The sequence below is a fragment of the Narcine bancroftii genome, unplaced genomic scaffold (genome assembly GCF_036971445.1).
Source record: "Narcine bancroftii isolate sNarBan1 unplaced genomic scaffold, sNarBan1.hap1 Scaffold_254, whole genome shotgun sequence".
Taxonomy (NCBI): Eukaryota; Metazoa; Chordata; class Chondrichthyes; order Torpediniformes; family Narcinidae; genus Narcine; species Narcine bancroftii.
Genome location: NW_027211989.1, coordinates 338,629 through 358,597, shown reverse-complemented (window position 1 = coordinate 358,597; position 19,969 = coordinate 338,629). Strand labels below are relative to the sequence as shown.

At 36.9% G+C, this 19,969-nt stretch overlaps 1 long non-coding RNA gene across 1 annotated transcript in view; it reads right to left on the bottom strand.

The window, feature by feature from the left end:
- Nucleotides 1-10,705: 10,705 nt before the first annotated feature.
- LOC138750761 (uncharacterized) overlaps nt 10,706-19,969 on the bottom strand; it is a 54,924-nt gene continuing 45,660 nt past the window's right edge. Inside the window, exons 2-3 of the long non-coding RNA XR_011349494.1 lie at nt 13,364-13,473; nt 10,706-10,937 (exon numbers count right to left, since the gene is read on the bottom strand). This is a non-coding gene — a long non-coding RNA (uncharacterized lncRNA). The remainder of the gene's footprint in view (nt 10,938-13,363; nt 13,474-19,969) is intronic.

The following is a 19,969-nucleotide window of genomic DNA, read 5'->3' as shown; positions in this document are numbered from 1 at the left end:
AAAAATATCTTGCATAAATTTTTGATCTTCTTCGTTAGGTGAATATACATTGAGTAAATTCCAAAACGCCGAATATATCTGACATTTTATCATTACATATCTCCCTCCTGGATCTATTATTTCCTCTTCTATTTTAATTGGTACATTTTTACTGATTAATCTAGCTACTCCTCTAGCTTTTGAATTATATGACGCTGATGTTACATGTCCTATCCAATCTCTCTTTAATTTCTTGTGCTCCACTTCAGTTAAGTGTGTTTCTTGCACGAATGCTATATCAATTTTTTCTTTTTTCAGTAAATTTAGCAGTTTCTTCCTTTAGATTTGGTTATGTATTCTGTTAATATTTAAAGTCATATAGTTCAACATAGTCATTTCATACTTTGTTTATCTTTCCTTTCCATTTCCTCATCATCACCTTTCCTTCTTATCCATTTCTGCTTTCTTGTTTTGAACACTTTATAAGACAACATTTCTAAAACATCAAACATTTCCCTTATTCTCCTATCTAAAATTTCTTTAACCCCACTATCCCCTCCCCTTCCTGAGTTGCCCTTTATCCCTTGTCGGGCAACCACATCTCCCCTCTCCATTTGGATTTGCGAATTCAATCGTAAGCGTCAAATGATTTCGCAGTGACCGTAACTCCTCCCCACCCAACCCTCCCCCAGAAAAGATTTTAATTTTCATATATAACAAAGGTCACTCTCTTAATTCCCTCCTTACTTCCTCTCTTCCCTTTCTTTCCCTTATTAATTCTTATCTATACTCTATATATTTTCTTTTAAATACGGATACACTCATGTACACACACATATATATATATACCCATATACACACATATGTATAGTTCGTGGTCGTTTTTGCTCTCGTTACATGTCTTCATCTCTCTGTCTGTTTTGTAGTTGTTCCTCAAATTTTCGTGCTTCCTCCGGATCCGAGAATAGTCTGTTTTGCTGCTGCCCTGGAATAACTATTTTAAGTACCACTGGGTACTTTAGCATACATTTATACGTGGACTTTTTACCCCCTCCATAAATCTTCGTCCGCGAAGCCAAGCCAAAGAAAGATATCCTTTTTTCCATAGGATCGCTTTTGCTGTATTAAACTCCTTCCTCTTCTTCAGGAGTTCAAAACTTATGTCTGGATAGAAAAAAATTTTTTGACCTTTGTATTCCAGTGGCTTTTTGTCTTCTCTTATTTTCTTCATTGCTTTCTCCAATATATTTTCTCTTGTTGTATATCTTAGGAATTTTACTAAAATGGATCTTGGTTTTTGTTCTGGCTGTGGTTTAGGGGCTAATGTGCTGTGTGCCCTTTCTATTTCCATTTCTTCCTGTAATTTTGGTCTTCCTAGGACCCTGGGGATCCAATCTTTCATAAATTCTCTCATATTCTTGCCTTCTTCATCTTCCTTAAGGCCCACTATCTTTATATTGTTTCTTCTATTATAATTTTCCATTATATCTATCTTCTGAGCTAACAGCTCTTGTGTCTCTTTAACTTTTTTATTAGATTCTTCTCATTTCTTTTTTAAGTCATCTACTTCCATTTCTATGGCTGCTTCTCATTCTTCCACCTTGTCCACTCTTTTTCCTATATCTGACATGACCATCTCTAATTTATTCATTTTTTTCTTCTGTACTTTTTATTCTCCTTTTTATTTCACTAAATTCTTGTGATTGCCATTCTTTTATTGATTCCATATATTCTTTAAAAAATTATATATCCATTGTCTTGCCCTTCCCTTCATCTCCATTTCTCTGTGTTCTTCTTCTTTTTCTTTCTCTGGGTTGGTCATCTGTTGTTTCTTTGATTTCTTTTTACTCTCTTCTTTCTTGTTCTCATCGTTTTCTATGTTCTCTTCTTGTTGTTGTGCTGTGGCTGTCATTCTCAGCTGTGGAGATCGACTCCTCAGCTGGTCCCCCCTCCTGTCAGTGTTCTTTTTGTCTTGCGCATCGCGCATGCGCGATTCCTGGCGGTTGCGCACTTTTGATTGGCTCCGCGAGCCATTTTTGTAGTCCCGAGCTCGGGACTTCGACTGACCTGAGGGAGCGGGCTTCTCTCTCCACAGCGGGTCTCCTCGGATAGGTAAGGCCTTCAACTTCTTCTTCTGATGTCTTTTCTTCTTCTTCCTGTTGCTTTCGACTTTTCTTTCTTCGTTGCCATTTTCTTCCCACCGTTACTTTCACTTTACTTTAATTTTCGTGTTTGTGCCTTTGCGTTTTCTCTGTTTTTTTTTAAACTTTTCCGGAGAGGGCTGGAGTTCCCCGACTGGCCACTACTCCATCACGTGACTCCTCCCCCAATGAGCATACATCTCAGGTAAACAAAGCTAACTCCATAGATAAAACTCTTGAGAAGGAGGTGTGACAGTGCACAGGATGCTTCTTGTGTGAGTCATTTTTAAGAGAAGCTCTTTGATGGACTTTGAAAGCCAGTTTTAATGTTATTTTAGCTGGGTGTTTTTTTTTCTCATGCTCATGTGAGTTATCTTGTTTATGTTGTTGGGCAGGGAATATTGGAGCCTGTTCAGGTTAAATTTTGGACAGTTTCTGAATGTCCTGTGCCTATGGGTCGAAGAGTGATTTGGAGATTTTTGGGAATGGTTGAACATTGTGGGAAGTTCAGCGAAAGCCTTGTTGACATTGCTCTGCATTTGACTAACAGTGTGGAGAAGAGGGAAAAGTGTGTCAGGAAGCAATTGACAAATTGAAAGACCAGTTCTGTCATAAACCAGGGCTTAAATCGTTTGATTTTGAGAAGCCATTTGCTTTTTAGAAAAAGCAGCTGGAGCTGTGTAATTGCAAAAAGATGGCTGTGATGGTGTTCAAAACGTGCGACTACAAAATTCAAGAAACACTCCAAAGAGTTTTTCTGCTGTTGGGAAATAATGATTTCCTCATTTTGCAACATTTTGAAGTGTATGTTTGCCCCGATATGGGATTTTTTTGAAAACTTTATTTATAATTTTTAAAAAAGATAATACAATAAAAAAACCCTGTTACAAAAATACATTAGAAAAATACAAAATCTTAAATGATTACATTAATAAACAACCCATCCCCCCCACCCCTCTACCCCCTAAAAAAACCCCAAACTATCCCTACTTCTACTTCTCTGGATCCTTTTACAAAATTTATAAGTGCCTCAACGTAACATATATAAAAAGTAATTAACATATATTCATTAACATAAACTAACACCCATACATTTTAGATACGAGTCCCACATTTTAGTAAAAAAACATTATGTAATCTATATTGTAGTGGGTACTATGGTAGATGCTACTAAATAAAGGCAAACCCACAGAAAGGTAGTCAACTCAAGACTGGTTTATTGCAGACATACACAGACCTTTTATTCCCTGCGTGTTAATGAACTTGTTAGTGAACAGCTGCTGGTCCACAGGAGCAGCAGGTTAAAGCTATGAGCCATTAGCACCCTGTGCGCTTAGGCAGGGGCTTCATCTGATCCACTCGCTGTACTTTGGCGCCCAGTATTGCTAGCCGGCGATGTGTCAGGTAAGTCTGTGAACTAACGGTGGCAGTTCGCAATACCGTGCTGTGCGCCCACTACAATATGTTATTTTTTCTAAATAGATACAAGATTTCAATTCATTATGCCATCTTTGAATACTTCCATGTTACTGCTATACATTTTCTTGATACGGCTAAAGCCAAATGAAAAGAAGCAATTTAAAATTTATCCAATTTCAATCCCTTTAAGTTCATCATAAATCCTAATAAGAATAATAAAGGATCAAATAATAACTGAATATTATTTAAATGTTCTAAAAATTGTCTAACTTTTAACTAATAGATTTTCACCTTTTCACATGACCAATAAGAGTGTAAAAAAAGTCCCTTTTTGTACTTCACACCAAAAACATAAATCTGAATCCCTAAAAGCATATCTTTTCAACTTCTCCGGTGTCAAATATAACTGATGTACAAAGTTATAATTAATCATCCTAGTTACTGCATTTTCACACATCTTTAATCAATCTTCCTCCAATATAGTAAATTGTATCTCCTTCTCCCATTTATCTTTTATTTTAAAAACACCAGATTTATTCATCTTCTCTTGCAACACACTATACATTTCTGATGTAAACTCTTTTTCCAAAGGTTCTATGATTAATTTTTCAAACCTAGTCGAATTAGGAAGTTTAATTTCTTGTCCAAAATTTTCTTTTAAAAAAGCTTGCATTTGAAAATAAGCAAATATTGAATTCAGTGAAATATGAATTTTCTTGTAATTGAATGAAAGAAAGAAAAACACCTTTCTCAAAACAATCATCTCCCCTTCAAATTCCATTCAAATCCCATTCCTTTAAATAACAACTATCCATTGAAAATAGTATAATCCTATTTCTAAATGTAGGAGTCCAACCAGTAATTTTACCCTAAGCTCCAATTATACAATCTCTCATGCCAAATATCCATTAAATGTCTAAGTACAGGGATATTAAAAGTCTTCAAAAAATTTGGTCTCCATTTATAAATAAAATAATTTACATCATTCTCTGAAAGTTGAGTTAATTCTACTCTCGCCCACATAGGAGTTTGTTCCCTATCTAACATTCGATTCATACATTTCAATTGTGTTGCCTCATAATAATTTTGAAAACTAGGTAACTGAAGACCTCCAAATGCATATTTCCAAGTCAACTTTTTCAGTGAAACTCTAGATAGTTTATTCTTCCACAAAAATGAACAAATGGGCAGGAGTCACGTGATGGAGTAGTGGCCGGTCGGGGAACTCCAGCCCTCTCCGGAAAAGTTTTAAAAAAACACAGAAAACACAAAGGCACAAACACAAAAAATAAAATAAAGTGAAAGTAAAGGTGGGAAGAAAGTGGCAGCGAAGAAAGAAAAGTCGAAAGCAACGGGAAGAAGCGAAGAAGAAAAGACATCGGAAGAAGAAGGTGAAGGCCTTACCTGTCCGAGGAGGCCCGCCGCAGAGAGAGAAGCCCGCTCCCTCAGGTCAGTCGAAGTCCTGAGCTCAGGACTACAAAAATGGCTTGTGGAGCCAAGCAAAAGTGCGCAACCGTGAGGAGTCGCGCATGCGTGATGCGCAAGACAAAAAAAACACTGACGGGACGGGGGACCAGCTGAGGAGTCGATCTCCACAGCCACAGCACAACAACAAGAAGAGAACATAGAAAACAACGAGAACAAGAAAGAAGAGAGTAAAAAGATATCAAGGAAACAACAGATGACCAACCCAGAGGAAGAAGAAGAACATAGAGAAATGGAAGAAGAAGGGAAGGGCAAGACAATGGATATATATTTTTTTTATAGAATATATGGAATCAGTAAAAGAATGGCAATCACAAGAATTTAGTGAAATAAAAAGAAGAATTAAAAGTACAGAAGAAAAAATGAATAGATTAGAGATGGTCATGTCAGATATAGGAAAAAGAGTGGACAAGGTGGAAGAATGAGAAACAGCCGTAGAAATGGAAGTAGAGGACTTAAAAAAGAAATGAGAAGAATCTAATAAAAAAGTTAAAGAGACACAAGAGCTGTTAGCTCAGAAGATAGATATAATGGAAAATTATAATAGAAGAAATAATATAAAGATAGTGGGCCTTAAGGAAGATGAAGAAGGCAAGAATATGAGAGAATTTATAAAAGATTGGATCCCCAGGGTCCGAGGAAGACCAGAATTACAGGAAGAAATGGAAATGGAAAGGGCATATAGAACATTAGCCCCTAAACCACAGCCAGAACAAAAACCAAGATCCATTTTAGTAAAATTCCTAAGATATACAACAAGAGAAAATATATTGGAGAAAGCAATGAAGAAAATAAGAGAAGACAAAAAGCCACTGGAATACAAAGGTCAAAAATTTTTTTTCTATCCAGACATAAGTTTTGAACTCCTGAAGAAGAGAAAGGAGTATAATACAGCAAAAGCGATCCTATGGAAAAAACGATATAAACTTATGCTAAAGTACCCAGCGGTATTTAAAATAGTTATTCCAGGGCAGCAAAACAGACTATTCTCGGATCCGGAGGAAGCACGAAAATTTGCAGAACAACTACAAAACAGACATAGAGATGAAGACATGTAACGAGAGCAAAAATGACCACAAACTATATGTATGTGTGTATATGGGTATATATATATATATATTTTATATATATATATATATATATATATATGTGTGTGTGTGTGTAAATGAGTGTATCCGTATTTAAAAGAAAATATATAGAGTATAGATAAGAATTAATAAGGGAAAGAAAGGGAAGAGAGGAAGTAAGGAGGGAATTAAGAGAGTGACCTTTGTTACATATGAAAATTAAAATCTTTTCTGGGGGAGGGCTCGGTGGGGAGGTGTTACGGTCACTGTGAAATCAGTTGACGCTTGTGAGTGAATTCGCAAATCCAAATGGAGAGGGGAGATGTGGTTGCCCGACAAGGGATAAAGGGCAACTCAGGAAGGGGAGGGGATAGTGGGGTTAAAGAAATTTTAGATAGGAGAATAAGGGAAATGTTTGATGTTTTAGAAATGTTGTCTTATAAAGTGTTCAAAAGAAGAAAGCAGAAATGGATAAGAAGGAAAGGTGATGATGGAGAAACGGAAAGGGAAGATAAACAAAGTATAAAATGGCTACGCTGAACTATATGACTTTAAATATCAATGGAATACATAACCAAATTAAAAGGAAGAAACTGCTAAATTTACTGAAAAAAGAAAAAATTGATATAGCATTCGTGCAAGAAACACACTTAATTGAAGTGGAGCACAAGAAATTAAAGAGAGATTGGATAGGACATGTAACAGCAGCGTCATATAATTCAAAAGCTAGAGGAGTAGCTATATTAATCAGTAAAAATGTACCAATTAAAATAGAAGAGGAAATAATAGATCCAGCAGGGAGATATGTAATGATAAAATGTCAGATATATTCGGAGTTTTGGAATTTACTCAATGTATATTCACCTAACGAAGAAGATCAAAAATTTATGCAAGATATTTTTTTGAAGATTGCAGACACGCAAGGGAACATACTAATAGGAGGGGATTTCAACCTTAATTTGGATTGAAACATGGAAAAAACTGGGATAAAAATTAACAGAAAGAACAAAGTAACCAAATTTATAATTAAATCGATGCAAGAAATGCAACTTTTGGATATATGGAGGAAACAACATCCAAAGGAAAAGGAATATTCATATTATTCGGGTAGACATAAAACATACTCAAGAATAGACCTATTCCTGTTATCAGCTCGCATGCAAGACAGAGTTAGAGAAACAGAATATAAAGCTAGAATATTATCGGACCACTCACCCCTGATATTGACAATAGAGTTAGAGGACGTCCCTCCAAGAATGTTTCGATGGAGATTAAACTCCATGCTACTTAAAAGGCATAATTTTAGAGAATTAATTGAAAGACAAATTAAAATGTACTTTGAAATAAATATGGAATCAGTGAAAGATAAGTTTATACTATGGGACGCAATGAAAGCGTTCATCAGAGGGCAAATAATAAGTTATGTAACCAAGATGAAGAAGGACTACAATCAGGAAACAGAGCAGTTGGAAAGGGAAATAGCAAATATAGAAAAAGAATTAGCAATGAAGGAAGACACAACTAAAAGAAGAGAATTGGCAGATAAAAAAATAAAATATGAAACACTACAAACATATAAGGTGGAGAAGAACATAATGAAGACAAAACAGAAATATTATGAACTAGGAGAAAAAACGTACAAAATTCTAGCGTGGCAGCTTAAGACAGAACAAACTAAGACAATGGTATTGGCATCAAGGAAAAAAGACAAACAAATCACATATAATGCAACAGAGATTAATGAAAACTTCAGAGAATTCTACGAACAATTATATCAAGCTGAAAACGAAGGGAAAGAAGACAAAATAGATGAATTTTTAACTAAAATTGAACTACCGAAATTACAAATAGAGGAACAAAATAAATTAACAGAACCATTTGAAATAGTAGAAATACAAGAGATAACAAAAAAACTACCGAATAATAAAACACCAGGAGAGGATGGATTCCCAATAGAATTCTATAAAACATTTAAAGATTTATTAATTCCTCCCCTCCTGGAAGTAATCAACCAGATTGATAAAACACAAAGCTTACCAGATTCATGCAAAACAGCAATAATTACAGTAATACCAAAGACAGGGAAAGATCCACTCGCACCAGCGTCATATAGACCAATATCTTTACTTAACACAGATTATAAGATAACAGCTAACTATTAGCAAACAGATTAGCTGACTATGTACCAAAAATAGTAAATCTAGACCAAACTGGATTTATTAAAAAAAGACGAACAACAGACAATATTTGTAAATTTATTAACTTAATTCATGCAGTAGAATGAAATAAAGTTCCAACAGTAGTGGTTGCTTTAGACGCAGAGAAGGCCTTTGACAGAGTAGAATGGAATTATTTATTCAAACTACTATATAATTTCAGTTTACCAGAGAAATATATTAATTGGATTAAAGTATTATATAAGGGGCCATTGGCGAAAGTGACAGTAAATGGATGTATATCAAAACAATTTAAATTAAGCAGATCAACAAGGCAGGGATGCCCACTATGGCCCTTATTGTTCGCGTTAGCCATAGAACCACTAGCAGAACTGATAAGAACAGAAAATAAAATAAAAGGGATAAAAATAAAAGACAAGGAATATAAAATCAGTTAATTTGCAGATGACGTTATAGTATACTAAACAGAACCAGAAATATCAATAAAAGAATTACATAAGAAATTGAAGGAATATGGAGAAGTGTCGCGATACAAGATTAACGCAAATAAAAGTGAAGCAATGCCAATGAATAATGCAGATTTCTCAAAATTTAAGAAAGAATCACCATTCAGATGGCAAATGCAAGCAATATGATACCTAGGTATACAAATAAATAAAAACCTCGGCCATCTATATAAACTCAATTATTATCCACTAATGAAAAAATTACACGACGACTTAGAGCATTGGAAAGACTTACCACTAACACTAATAGGAAGGATAAACTGTATTAAAATGAACATTTTCCCAAGGATACAATACCTATTTCAGGCATTGCCAATACAGTTGACAGAGAAATTCTTCAAGGAGTTAAAGAAAATAATAAGGAAATTTTTATGGAAAGGGGGGAAACCGAGGATAGCACTAGATAAATTAACGGAATGGTATAAACAAGGAGGCTTACAACTGCTAAACTTTAAAAATTATTATAGAGCCGCACAATTAAGATACCTATCAGATTTTTATCAAACAAGGGAAAAGCCAGATTGGACTATAAATGGGATGAAAAATTGGTACAACGTAGGAATTCTCCTGTATTACATCATCTGCTCAATATTTGGAAGATGATTCATGTAGAAAGGAATAAAACAAATTATCAACTACCAAAACTAATACTGACGCAAAATCAGCTAATCCCTTTTACAATAGATAACCTTTCCTTTAGAGAATGGGAGAAAAAAGGGATCAAAAGAATAGAAAATTGCTTTTCAGGAAATAAATTACTATCCTTTGAACAAATGAAGGATAAATATGATATAACTCACGATACAGTGTTGGCATACTACCAACTGAAATCCTACTTGAAGGACAAATTGGGAAGCAGTCTGAGGTTACCAGAGGGAAGTAATTTTGAATATGTGATTTCGGACACAATGATAATCAAAAAATTTATAACAAACATGTATATTAAACTACAAGAAAAGGAGAATGAGGAAACAAATGGTAAAACTAAACAAAAATGGGTACAAGATCTAAACATAAAGATAAAGAAGGAAATATGGGAGAAGTTATGCTCAGGAACTATGAGAAATACAATAAATATGAGGTTACGTATGATACAATATAACTGGAAACAAAAGTTAAATAAATGGGACCCAACAGTATCTGACAGATGTTTTCGCTGTAAAAAGGAAATGGGAACAACAATTCATGCAATCTGGACATGTGAGAAAGTGAAAAAATTTTGGGAAGATCTAAACCAGATATTAAATAAAATCACAAAAAGCAATATAGCAAAAAACCCAGAGATCTACCTCCTAAGTAACATAAAAAACAAAGAATTTGGACTTGATTTGGATGGTGCACAAAAAAGATTTGTTAGGATAGCCCTAGCTGTAGCAAAAAAATGTATTATGTCAGCCTGGAAATTAGAAGATAACTTGAGAATACAACAATGGTATATAGAAATGAATAAATGTATTCCATTAGAAAAAATAACATATAATTTAAGAAGTAGTATTACAATATTTGAACAAATATTTGAAACACAATAGAGAAAACCTACTGGGTACATCTACCCCACCTAAAATGACAGAAGGAGAAGGGAATGAAAAGAATTGACTCAGTGGAATTTCTTATTTATTTTAATTGAGTGACAACATTGTTTGACGGGTTCAATGTATCTTAGATTCTGAACTTTAAATGAATGGGAGGGGAGGTAGGGAGGGTGGGATGGGAAGAGGGAGTGGGGGGAGAAAACGACACTGTATATATTTGAAAAGGAAATGTATGTATCTTGATCAATGTGGTTTATAGTGTGAAAAATAAAATTTAAAAAAAATTAACAAATTGCTGCATTTAGTTCTTTTAAAAAAGACTTTGGTAAAAAACAAAGGATAGATTGAAAAAGATACTGTATTCATGGAAATACATTCATCTTAATACAATTGACCCTTCCTATTAAAGTTAAATCTGCTTTAATTTTTCTTAACAATGGTAAATAATTCAATTGATATAACTGACAATAATCCACATTTATTATCACTCCTAAATGCTTTTTCTTATCAGACCTTGAAACTGGGTAATCTGTTTACACTCCGAGCAATCTTCATTTGAAAGAAGTAATAGTTCACTCTTGTCCCAATTAATTTTATACCCAGACATTTTTCCATACTGTTCCAAACATGTCTGCAAATATACCAAAGATTCTTTAGGATTTGTTAGATTAATTAGCACATCATCTGCAAATAGATCATCCTCCCCAACAGTAATACCTTTAATATTAACATTCTGTCTAATAAATTGAGCCAAGGGCTCAAACACCAAAGCAAATAAAGCTGGAGATAATGGACAACCCTGTCTAGTTCATCTTGGTAAAGCAAATGAAGAAGACGTTAATCCATTTGTTACTACCCTAGCTGAAGAATTGTTATATGGAGCTTTTACCCAACCAATAAAAGCTGGAGCAAATTTAAAATGTTCCAAAATTTTAAACAAAAAATGCCATTCAACACAGTCAAAAGCTTTTTCTGCATCTAAAGCCGCTACCAAATGTAAAGTATGTTGTTCTCTAGAAGAATTGACTAACGTAATTAATTTAACAACATTATCAGCTGAATAATGATTTTTAATAAATCCTGATTGGTCTACATGAATTAACTTTGGTAAATATTTTACTATCCTATTTGCCAACACTTTAGCCACAATTTTATAATTTACATTTAACAAAGAAATTGGTCTATATGAAGCTACTTTTAATGGGTCTCTGTCTTTTTTTTTGGAATAATCATAACCAATGCTCTCAAAAAAGATTCTAGAAGAGAAGATATTTCTGCTGCTTGCCTTAATACATGTCAAAATTTCGGAAGTAATAAATCATAAAATTCCTTATAAAATTCCAACGTGAATCCATCTACTCCAGTTGACTTTCCATTAGGCATTGTTTATAATACCTCTTTAATTTCCAAATCCATAAAAAAAGAATCTAACTCCTGAGTTTCTAAATAATTTAAATATGGAAGATCAAACCCAGCCAAAAGAGATTCTACTCGATCAACATCTTGTTCAACCTCTGACTTATATCAATCCTGATAAAAAGAATGAAATTTATCATTAATTTCTTGAGGTTTATAAGTAATTTTTGTACCTTTTTTAACAGCATTTATTGCCCTAGAAACCTGTTCCATTTTCAACTGCCAAGCTAGAATCTTATGAGCTCTTTCTCCCAATTCATTATACTGCTGTCTAGATCTTTGAATTAATTTCTCATAATGATATGTTTGAAAAGTATTCTAATGCATTTTCAAATTGGATAGTTGTATCTTTTTATCTTCAGAAAAATTCCTCTGTAAATCTTTCTCCAAATTTTTAATCTCTTCCTCAAGCTTATTACTATCTGCCAAGTGTTTTTTTCCTAAGTTTAGAAGTATAATTAATAATTTGACCTCTTAAATATGCTTTCAGAGCATCCCATAATACAAATTTACTTTGCACTGAATTCTCATTTAATTGTAAAATCATAATAAATGATCTCTATAAAAGTAACAAATTCCAGCTGTTTCAACAATGCAGTATTAAATTTCCATCAATATAACTAGTTTGAACCACATCAGAGCTAATACATGAAATCAATAAAAGTGAATGATCTGACAACGTTCGACTTTTATAATCAGCACTAACTATTCTCCCTTGCATTTGGGCAGATATTTTAAAAAATCAATTCTTGAATAAGATTCATGTCTAGCTGAATAAAAAGAAAAATCTTTCTCAGTCGGATTCCTCCTTCTCCAGATGTCCACCAAATTTAAGTCCTTCATAACTTCCGCCAAATGATCCGCTATCTTTAATTTTCTTACAGACTTTGGGGATTTATCCAATAAAGGTTCTAAACAATAATTGAAATCTCCTCCCACCAGTATATTATCATTTGCCTGATTCAATCCCAAAGAAACTTCAGTTATAAACTTTTCATCATCTACATTAGGAGCATAAACATTTAACAACGTCCATAATTCAGAAAAAAATCTTACAATTAGCCATAAATACCCTACCCTTCCTTTCCAATACTGAATCCAATGTAAAAGACAATTTTTTATGAATTAAAATTGCAACTCCACACGCTTTAGAATTAAAAGAAGATGAAATAACTTGGTCCACCCAATCTCTTTTCAATTGTAAATGTTCTTTTTCCTTCAAATGTGTTTCTTGTAAGAAAGCAGTGTCAACTTTCGTTTTCTTAATATAGGCTAATACTCGCTTCCTTTTTATTGGGTTGTTCAAACCCTTAATGTTAAAAGTTGTAAAATTTAAGTTAAACATTATAACTATGATAAATCAGGCACACAACAGAAATACAAATTCAATTAAGGCTCCAAACTACTTTTATATATACATTTTAAAAAACCCTAAGAAAACCCCTCCTAAACTAAATCACAAATATCCCCCCCTAAAAAAAACTGCAAATGCAGTACCCCCATCTATTAACTGGGTGCAGTTAATACCAACAGTGGCTGATGACTTCAGAAACAATTGGGTCATCATCTTCTCCCCAACCAGACAGCCCAATAATGAAATACATAGTCCAATCAAGATTCAGATGTACTTGGAAGCTTCACCTCCAAATCCACCAATTGTTCAGTTTCCAACTTCCTTCTCCGCCATTCATTTCCAGCTTTATTTATGGTCACCAAAGGTTTTGTAGAAAGATCTTGAGTCAACTTGGAGTCTGGCAAAGAATTAACAAAGGTTAATGCATCTTGTACCTTTTCAAAAAATTGTGATTGATATTGCCCACAGAACACCTTCAAAATAGCTGGGTATCGAAAAGCAGATCTATACCCTTTCTTCCACAACACCATTTTAGCTGAATTAAACTCCTTTTGCCTCTGAATAACCTCCTGACTCAAATCTGCATAAAAAAAGACCTTATTACCCTGTACCATCATTGGGCCCTGATTCATACGAGCTTGCTGGATTGCCACACATTAAATCATCTCCCGATCTTGATACCTAAGACATCTAATCAATACTGTCCATGGTGGCTGACCTGGTAAAGGTTTCCTTCTTAAAGCACAATGGGCTCTATCTAGTTTCAAACCTTCAGGAAAATATTCAGATCCCAATACATTAGGAATCCACTCCTTAAAAAATCTTCTAGGATTTGCTCCCTCAATACCCTCAGGTAGACTCTCTATTTTAATATTATTCTGACGATTGGTTTTCCAATGAATATTTTTCTTTAAAAAAAATTTCTTCTCCATTTGCCATCCAGTAATAGATTCTTCAATCTGATCAACTCTATCTTCAACATTCTTCACTCTGTCTTGAACTACATCAACAGCTGTCAAACATTTATTAATGTCCAATTTAATTGAAGCAATATTCCCAGACATGTCAGTTATTTTGACTCTAATATATTATGAAAACTAGTAGAGGTATAGTCCATAAATTTTCATTTTACTTAGTTAGTTCTTCTAACGTAATTACCACATCAGGGCCAGGCGAAAGGCTCTGCAGACTTAGTGAAGGTGCCTTTAAGGTTCTAGGCTTACCCTCCTTAATATTAGCAGCAGCCATAAGTTGTTCATGATTCTCTTCATCTAAATACTCAGCAGTTTCTTCCTCCTCCTCCTCAGGTACTAGACTCACCTCTCTGGCAGCCTGGCTGCGGGTTTGGACCACCCTCCATGCTGGGCTGACATCGTCAGCGTGGTGATGGATGGGCCCCCCCGCAGCCTGGACCCATTCCAGAGCTTCACAGATGCATGCGCTAGCATGCATGCTGATCACGCTGGTCATGTGAGAACAGGCCTCCAAGGAAGGTGCATCACTATGCACCAGTGAGCACAAAGATGTGCTAACGTGCTTGGGCTCATGTCCCCCGCACCCCCGCGCTTGGCCACGCTACCAGGGATGCTCAATGCAGCACTCCCATGGGCTTCCTGGAGCAATGCCAGAGAGGTAGCAGCGGCGTCATCCTGCGTCGCTGCATGCATAGGGGATGCCGCCGCTTCACACAACCTTGCCGGAGAGGTATGTTGGGACTTCAGATCCATCTGAAATAAATCCTGAGGCTTCAATTCTTCGGTAGGCCCAGATTCTTCCTTTTTTTCCAGTACTTTAAAATGTAGTTTTCTTTTATTGTTGTTCTCTTCCTCTTCTTGCTTCTTTCATTCCCAGAATGTAAGGAGCTTTTCCTTAATTATTCAGATATTAATCGGTTCATTAATCTCGGGTTTTAAACTGTCCAGTTGGGGAGAGATGACTTCCCACATCTTCACCTTACTCCATCTTGGCACGTACCATGGATTAAGCATTGTCGACATGGACCATAATCTGTGAGTAAGACTAAAAATAAGCGGCATAAGATGATGCCGCTTTAGTTGCCCATTCAGAGCCAGCTCTTCAGCGCTTGACGTCCTGCTTTGCGGAAACTGCCAAAATGTTTGGCCTGGAAGTCAGCCTGAAGAAAACTGAGGTCCTCCATCAGCCAGCTCCCCACCATGACTACCAGCCCCCCCACATCTCCATCGGGCACACAAAACTCAAAACGGTCAACCAGTTTACCTATCTCGGCTGCACCATTTCATCAGATGCAAGGATCGACAAAGAGATAGACAACAGACGCGCCAAGGCAAATAGCGCCTTTGGAAGACTACACAAAAGAGTCTGGAAAAACAACCAACTGAAAAACCTCACAAAGATAAGCGTATACAGAGCCGTTGTCATACCCACACTCCTGTTCGGCTCCGAATCATGGGTCCTCTACCGGCACCACCTACGGCTCCTAGAACGCTTCCACCAGCGTTGTCTCCGCTCCATCCTCAACATCCATTGGAGCGCTTACACCCCTAACGTCGAAGTACTCGAGATGGCAGAGGTCGACAGCATCGAGTCCACGCTGCTGAAGATCCAGCTGCGCTGGATGGGTCACGTCTCCAGAATGGAGGACCATCGCCTTCCCAAGATCGTGTTATATGGCGAGCTCTCCACTGGCCACCGTGACAGAGGTGCACCAAAGAAAAGGTACAAGGACTGCCTAAAGAAATCTCTTGGTGCCTGCCACATTGACCACCGCCAGTGGGCTGATAACGCCTCAAACCGTGCATCTTGGCGCCTCACAGTTTGGCGGGCAGCAACCTCCTTTGAAGAAGACCGCAGAGCCCACCTCACTGACAAAAGGCAAAGGAGGAAAAACCCAACACCCAACCCCAACCAACCAATTTTCCCTTGCAACCGCTGCAATCGTGTCTGCCTGTCCCGCATCGGACTTGTCAGCCACAAACGAGCCTGCAGCTGACGTGGACTTTTTACCCCCTCCATAAATCTTCGTCCGCGAAGCCAAGCCAAAGAAGAAAAGAAGTGTAGATGTTTATTGAACTGGAGTTTAATTTTGCAAGGATATGACTTGGGTAGGAGACATTATAATGACATTGAGAGACTGTGTTGCTACTGATTTCTTATCCAGGTTTATATGTTTCTGCCATATTTGTTTGTATTTTATTGTTTAAGGCTGTGAAATCTATTAAAAACAAATAGGAGATTGCAGTTTAAAATGTTGACCTTTTAGAAGTGTTACAAGCCCAGAGGACCCCAAAACCCAGCAGCAATAGATATTCACCAAGACAAATGGTTACTTAAACAAAGTTGCTTTTAATTATCTTTAAACATGAAAACTGAATCACACTTTATCTTATCACTATTAACTTAACTCCCCAACTTTACCCCCTTCTAATTCTAAGCGCATGTGTATGTAATGTGTGTGTAAATTTAGAAAAGTTCTTTGGTTCACAGTCCAATCTCTCTTCTCATTCCTTGAAGTTCACTTGTTGCAGGCAATTCTTATACTGTGCACAGAATTTAACATGTAATGTTTACCGCTCAGGAAGGTTTTTTGGATGTTTGTAGAGAGATTTGTTGTTCCAGGATTTCCACAACTGAGGTACCACCATTAGTCACCTCAATGTCTTGTTGACAAAACTTGCCCCATCAGGGTTCTCCAGATAATAACCTCTTTCTTTCAGGCTATCACAGAGTTCCTTTCTGTTTCCCTTATTCCAAGAGAAACACCAGACAGATAGCACTTTCAGCCATCACTGCTCTGGAGCTTCTGTTTCTGTTCCAACAAGCCTCCTGCTTCAGTTTCAGCAAGCTTCTCTGTCTCACCCACACTGGCTGAGATAACTTGTTTCACTTCTCTCTCTCTCTCTCTCTCTCTCTCTCTGACTCACACCATCAGAGACAACTTGCTTGACTGGCTCCCTGTGCTTGCAATAAAAACCCTGACCTTCTCCATCAAATAATTGGAGTCAACCTTCTGGTTCATCTGTTGTTTTTTGGTAAACAAGAACCCATAAGTGACCTCTGAGCACTCTTGTCAAAAGCCTTGCAAAAGGTATCGGGAGACAATACGTCTCTTGCTGTTGCTTTAAAGACAATAGTCCATTCATTCAACAATTAACACCCAGTTGTGAAGTCTCCATAGGCACTCTTCTCAATTTCTACAAAGTCACTGTGGATATGAATTCTCCAGTATTTCAAATAAGATCTGTTTTAAACTGAGTGTATGTAACCTACTATAACTTTTCCCAATTAATCTCCCAAAATATTTCTATATATTCTGTCACAGAAGTTCAAAATGTTCTCTATGAGAAGGAGTGTGACGGATTTGTGTTCACCTTTAATTTAATGTTAAACTATATTTCTCATATATAAAAATGTCTTAGTATCTGTCTTCTTGGTGAGTCAATGTGGGTAGTTACAGGGGGCACATCAGGATTTTAAATGCACATTGTTTCCTTGAGATAGAAGACAGAAGCCAGTTTGAGATGAAAATGGATGCTGATTGCAGTTGGAGTCAAGAAGATGAAAAGGATTTATGATGGTTCTTGAGGTATTGGAAACAATAGGGGTTCATTCACCTGTATAAACACAGGGGTGTTTTAGTTCTGAGGAAAGCTGACTTCTCGGAGATGTAAGTGGACTTGATGCTTTTAGCACATTCGTGTTAAAAGGCCTTATGAGCTTCAAAGAGAGAAATGATGTCACACCCCATGTGACATGAGAAATGGGAGAAATATATTACAGAAAGAAGAGACAAAGAGCTCAGTTCAGCTTGGAGTTCACAGAAGCCAAAATCCTGTGACCTACAGGGGTTGAAACCTTATGAAAGACAGGGTTAAGTTACAGTAACCAGAATTGGTGCTGCTTGTTATGTGTTACTCCTAGAAGAAGGGGAACACAGAATCCATGGCTTTTGAATTAATGAAGACCACTTTGCTGTCTCTTTGGAAAAGAGGTCAGAATTCTACTGGGTCTATTTTTGTGTTTGGCCACTTTGTTTAATTCTTGTCTGGTTTGTGATTTCATCGTGGAAAAAGTTAACCACGTTTGTTTAACTCTTGTCTGGGTTTGTGAATTCATTGTGGAAGAAAATAGTCACATTCACTGACTTTGAGAAGAGAGCAGATTCTTCATGTGGAAAACATAATTGTGCATAAAAGAGGCCTGAAGACAATGTTTAAAAGCACTTTATAATTATTTCTGAATTGAGAATTTAAGACCTACAAGCAAAACCAAAATAAAGCTGAACTTATCTTTGATATACATTTATATTTGTGCATAGTGAGGTTAAGTTTAGAATTAAGTCGGTTTAGAGTAATGTAAGAAATGTTATTCTTATTAATAGTTTTAATAAAAACTATTATTTTGAATTTTCTATTGCTGGTGAATTTTCCATTCTGTCCCTGTGTTAGTGCATAACCGTACACAGGCTCAAACAAGGCAGAGCATGTGTGTATGCAGACTCACACAGGGCAGAGTACATGGGTTCACACAACAGAGGGTATGTGGGTAGAGTACACATCTACACATGCTCACACAGGGCAGAGTACACCTACGCATGCTCACAGAGGGCAGAGTATGCATATTACAGGCTCACACATGACAAGAGTACACATATACAGGCTTACACAGGGCTGAGTATGCATGTACACAGGCTCACAGGGCAGAGTACACATCTATGCATGTTCACACAGGGCAGAGTACACATCTACACATGCTCACACAGGGCAGAGTACTCCTATACACAGGCTCACATATGGCAGAGTACCCATGTACACAAGCTCACACATGGCAGAATACGCATATACACAGGCTCACAGGGCAGAGTATGTGGGCTCACACAGCAGAGAGTACATGGGCTCACACAGGGCAGCATTCAGATGGACACAGATTCACACTGAAAAGAGTACACATGTATGAAGACACATAGGTCAGAGAATGCAGGTCACATAGGGCAAAGTGCCATGGACTCACACAGGACAGAGTACATGGGCTCACAGGGCAGAGTACACATGTTGGCAGCCTCACACATGGTAGTGTATGCAGGCTCACACAGAGCAGAGTACACATGTATGCAGGCCCACACAGAGTATGGAGGCTCACTCAGGGCAGAGTACGCATGTACACAGGCTTACACAGGGCACAGTCTGCATGTACACAGGCTCTACACAGGGCAAGAGTGTGTGAGTACACAGGCTCACACAAGGCAGAGTACACATCTACGCATGCTCACGCAGGGCAGAGTATGTGTGTATGAAGGCTGACACAGGGCAGATTAGACATGTGTGCAGGCTCACACAGGACAGTGTACACCTGTATACAGGCTCTCAGAGGGAAAAGTATTCATATACACAGACTCACATAGGGGAGAGTACTCATGTATGAAGACTCACAGAGACCAGAGTATGCATGTACACAGGCTCACACAGAAGGCAGTGTACACATATATGCAGGCTCACAGAGTATGCCTGTATGTGGGCTCACTCAGCACAGTACGCGTATATGCAGTCTCACACAGGGCAGAGTAACCATGTACACAGACTTACACAGGGGAGAGTATGCCTGTTGGCAGACTCATACATGGTAGTGTATGCAGACTCACATGGGGTAGAGGACACGTGGGTAAAGGTTAAAATCTTGTTTTTGATTCTTAGTTAATTTTGTGCCTCTCTCTTTAAGATAAAGTATTGCTTGTTGTGTTACCATAGTGACTAAGATGTCATATGTTGTAATATCCACCCAGACGAAGAGCTGCATCTCATTCTTTGACAAACCATGAAGGAGACGCGTTCGGGATAATTTTCTTTGAAATTGGTATATTTAATCTTATTTTGTCTTATTTCTTCTATATATCTCTTTAAAGTTGAACATCATTATAT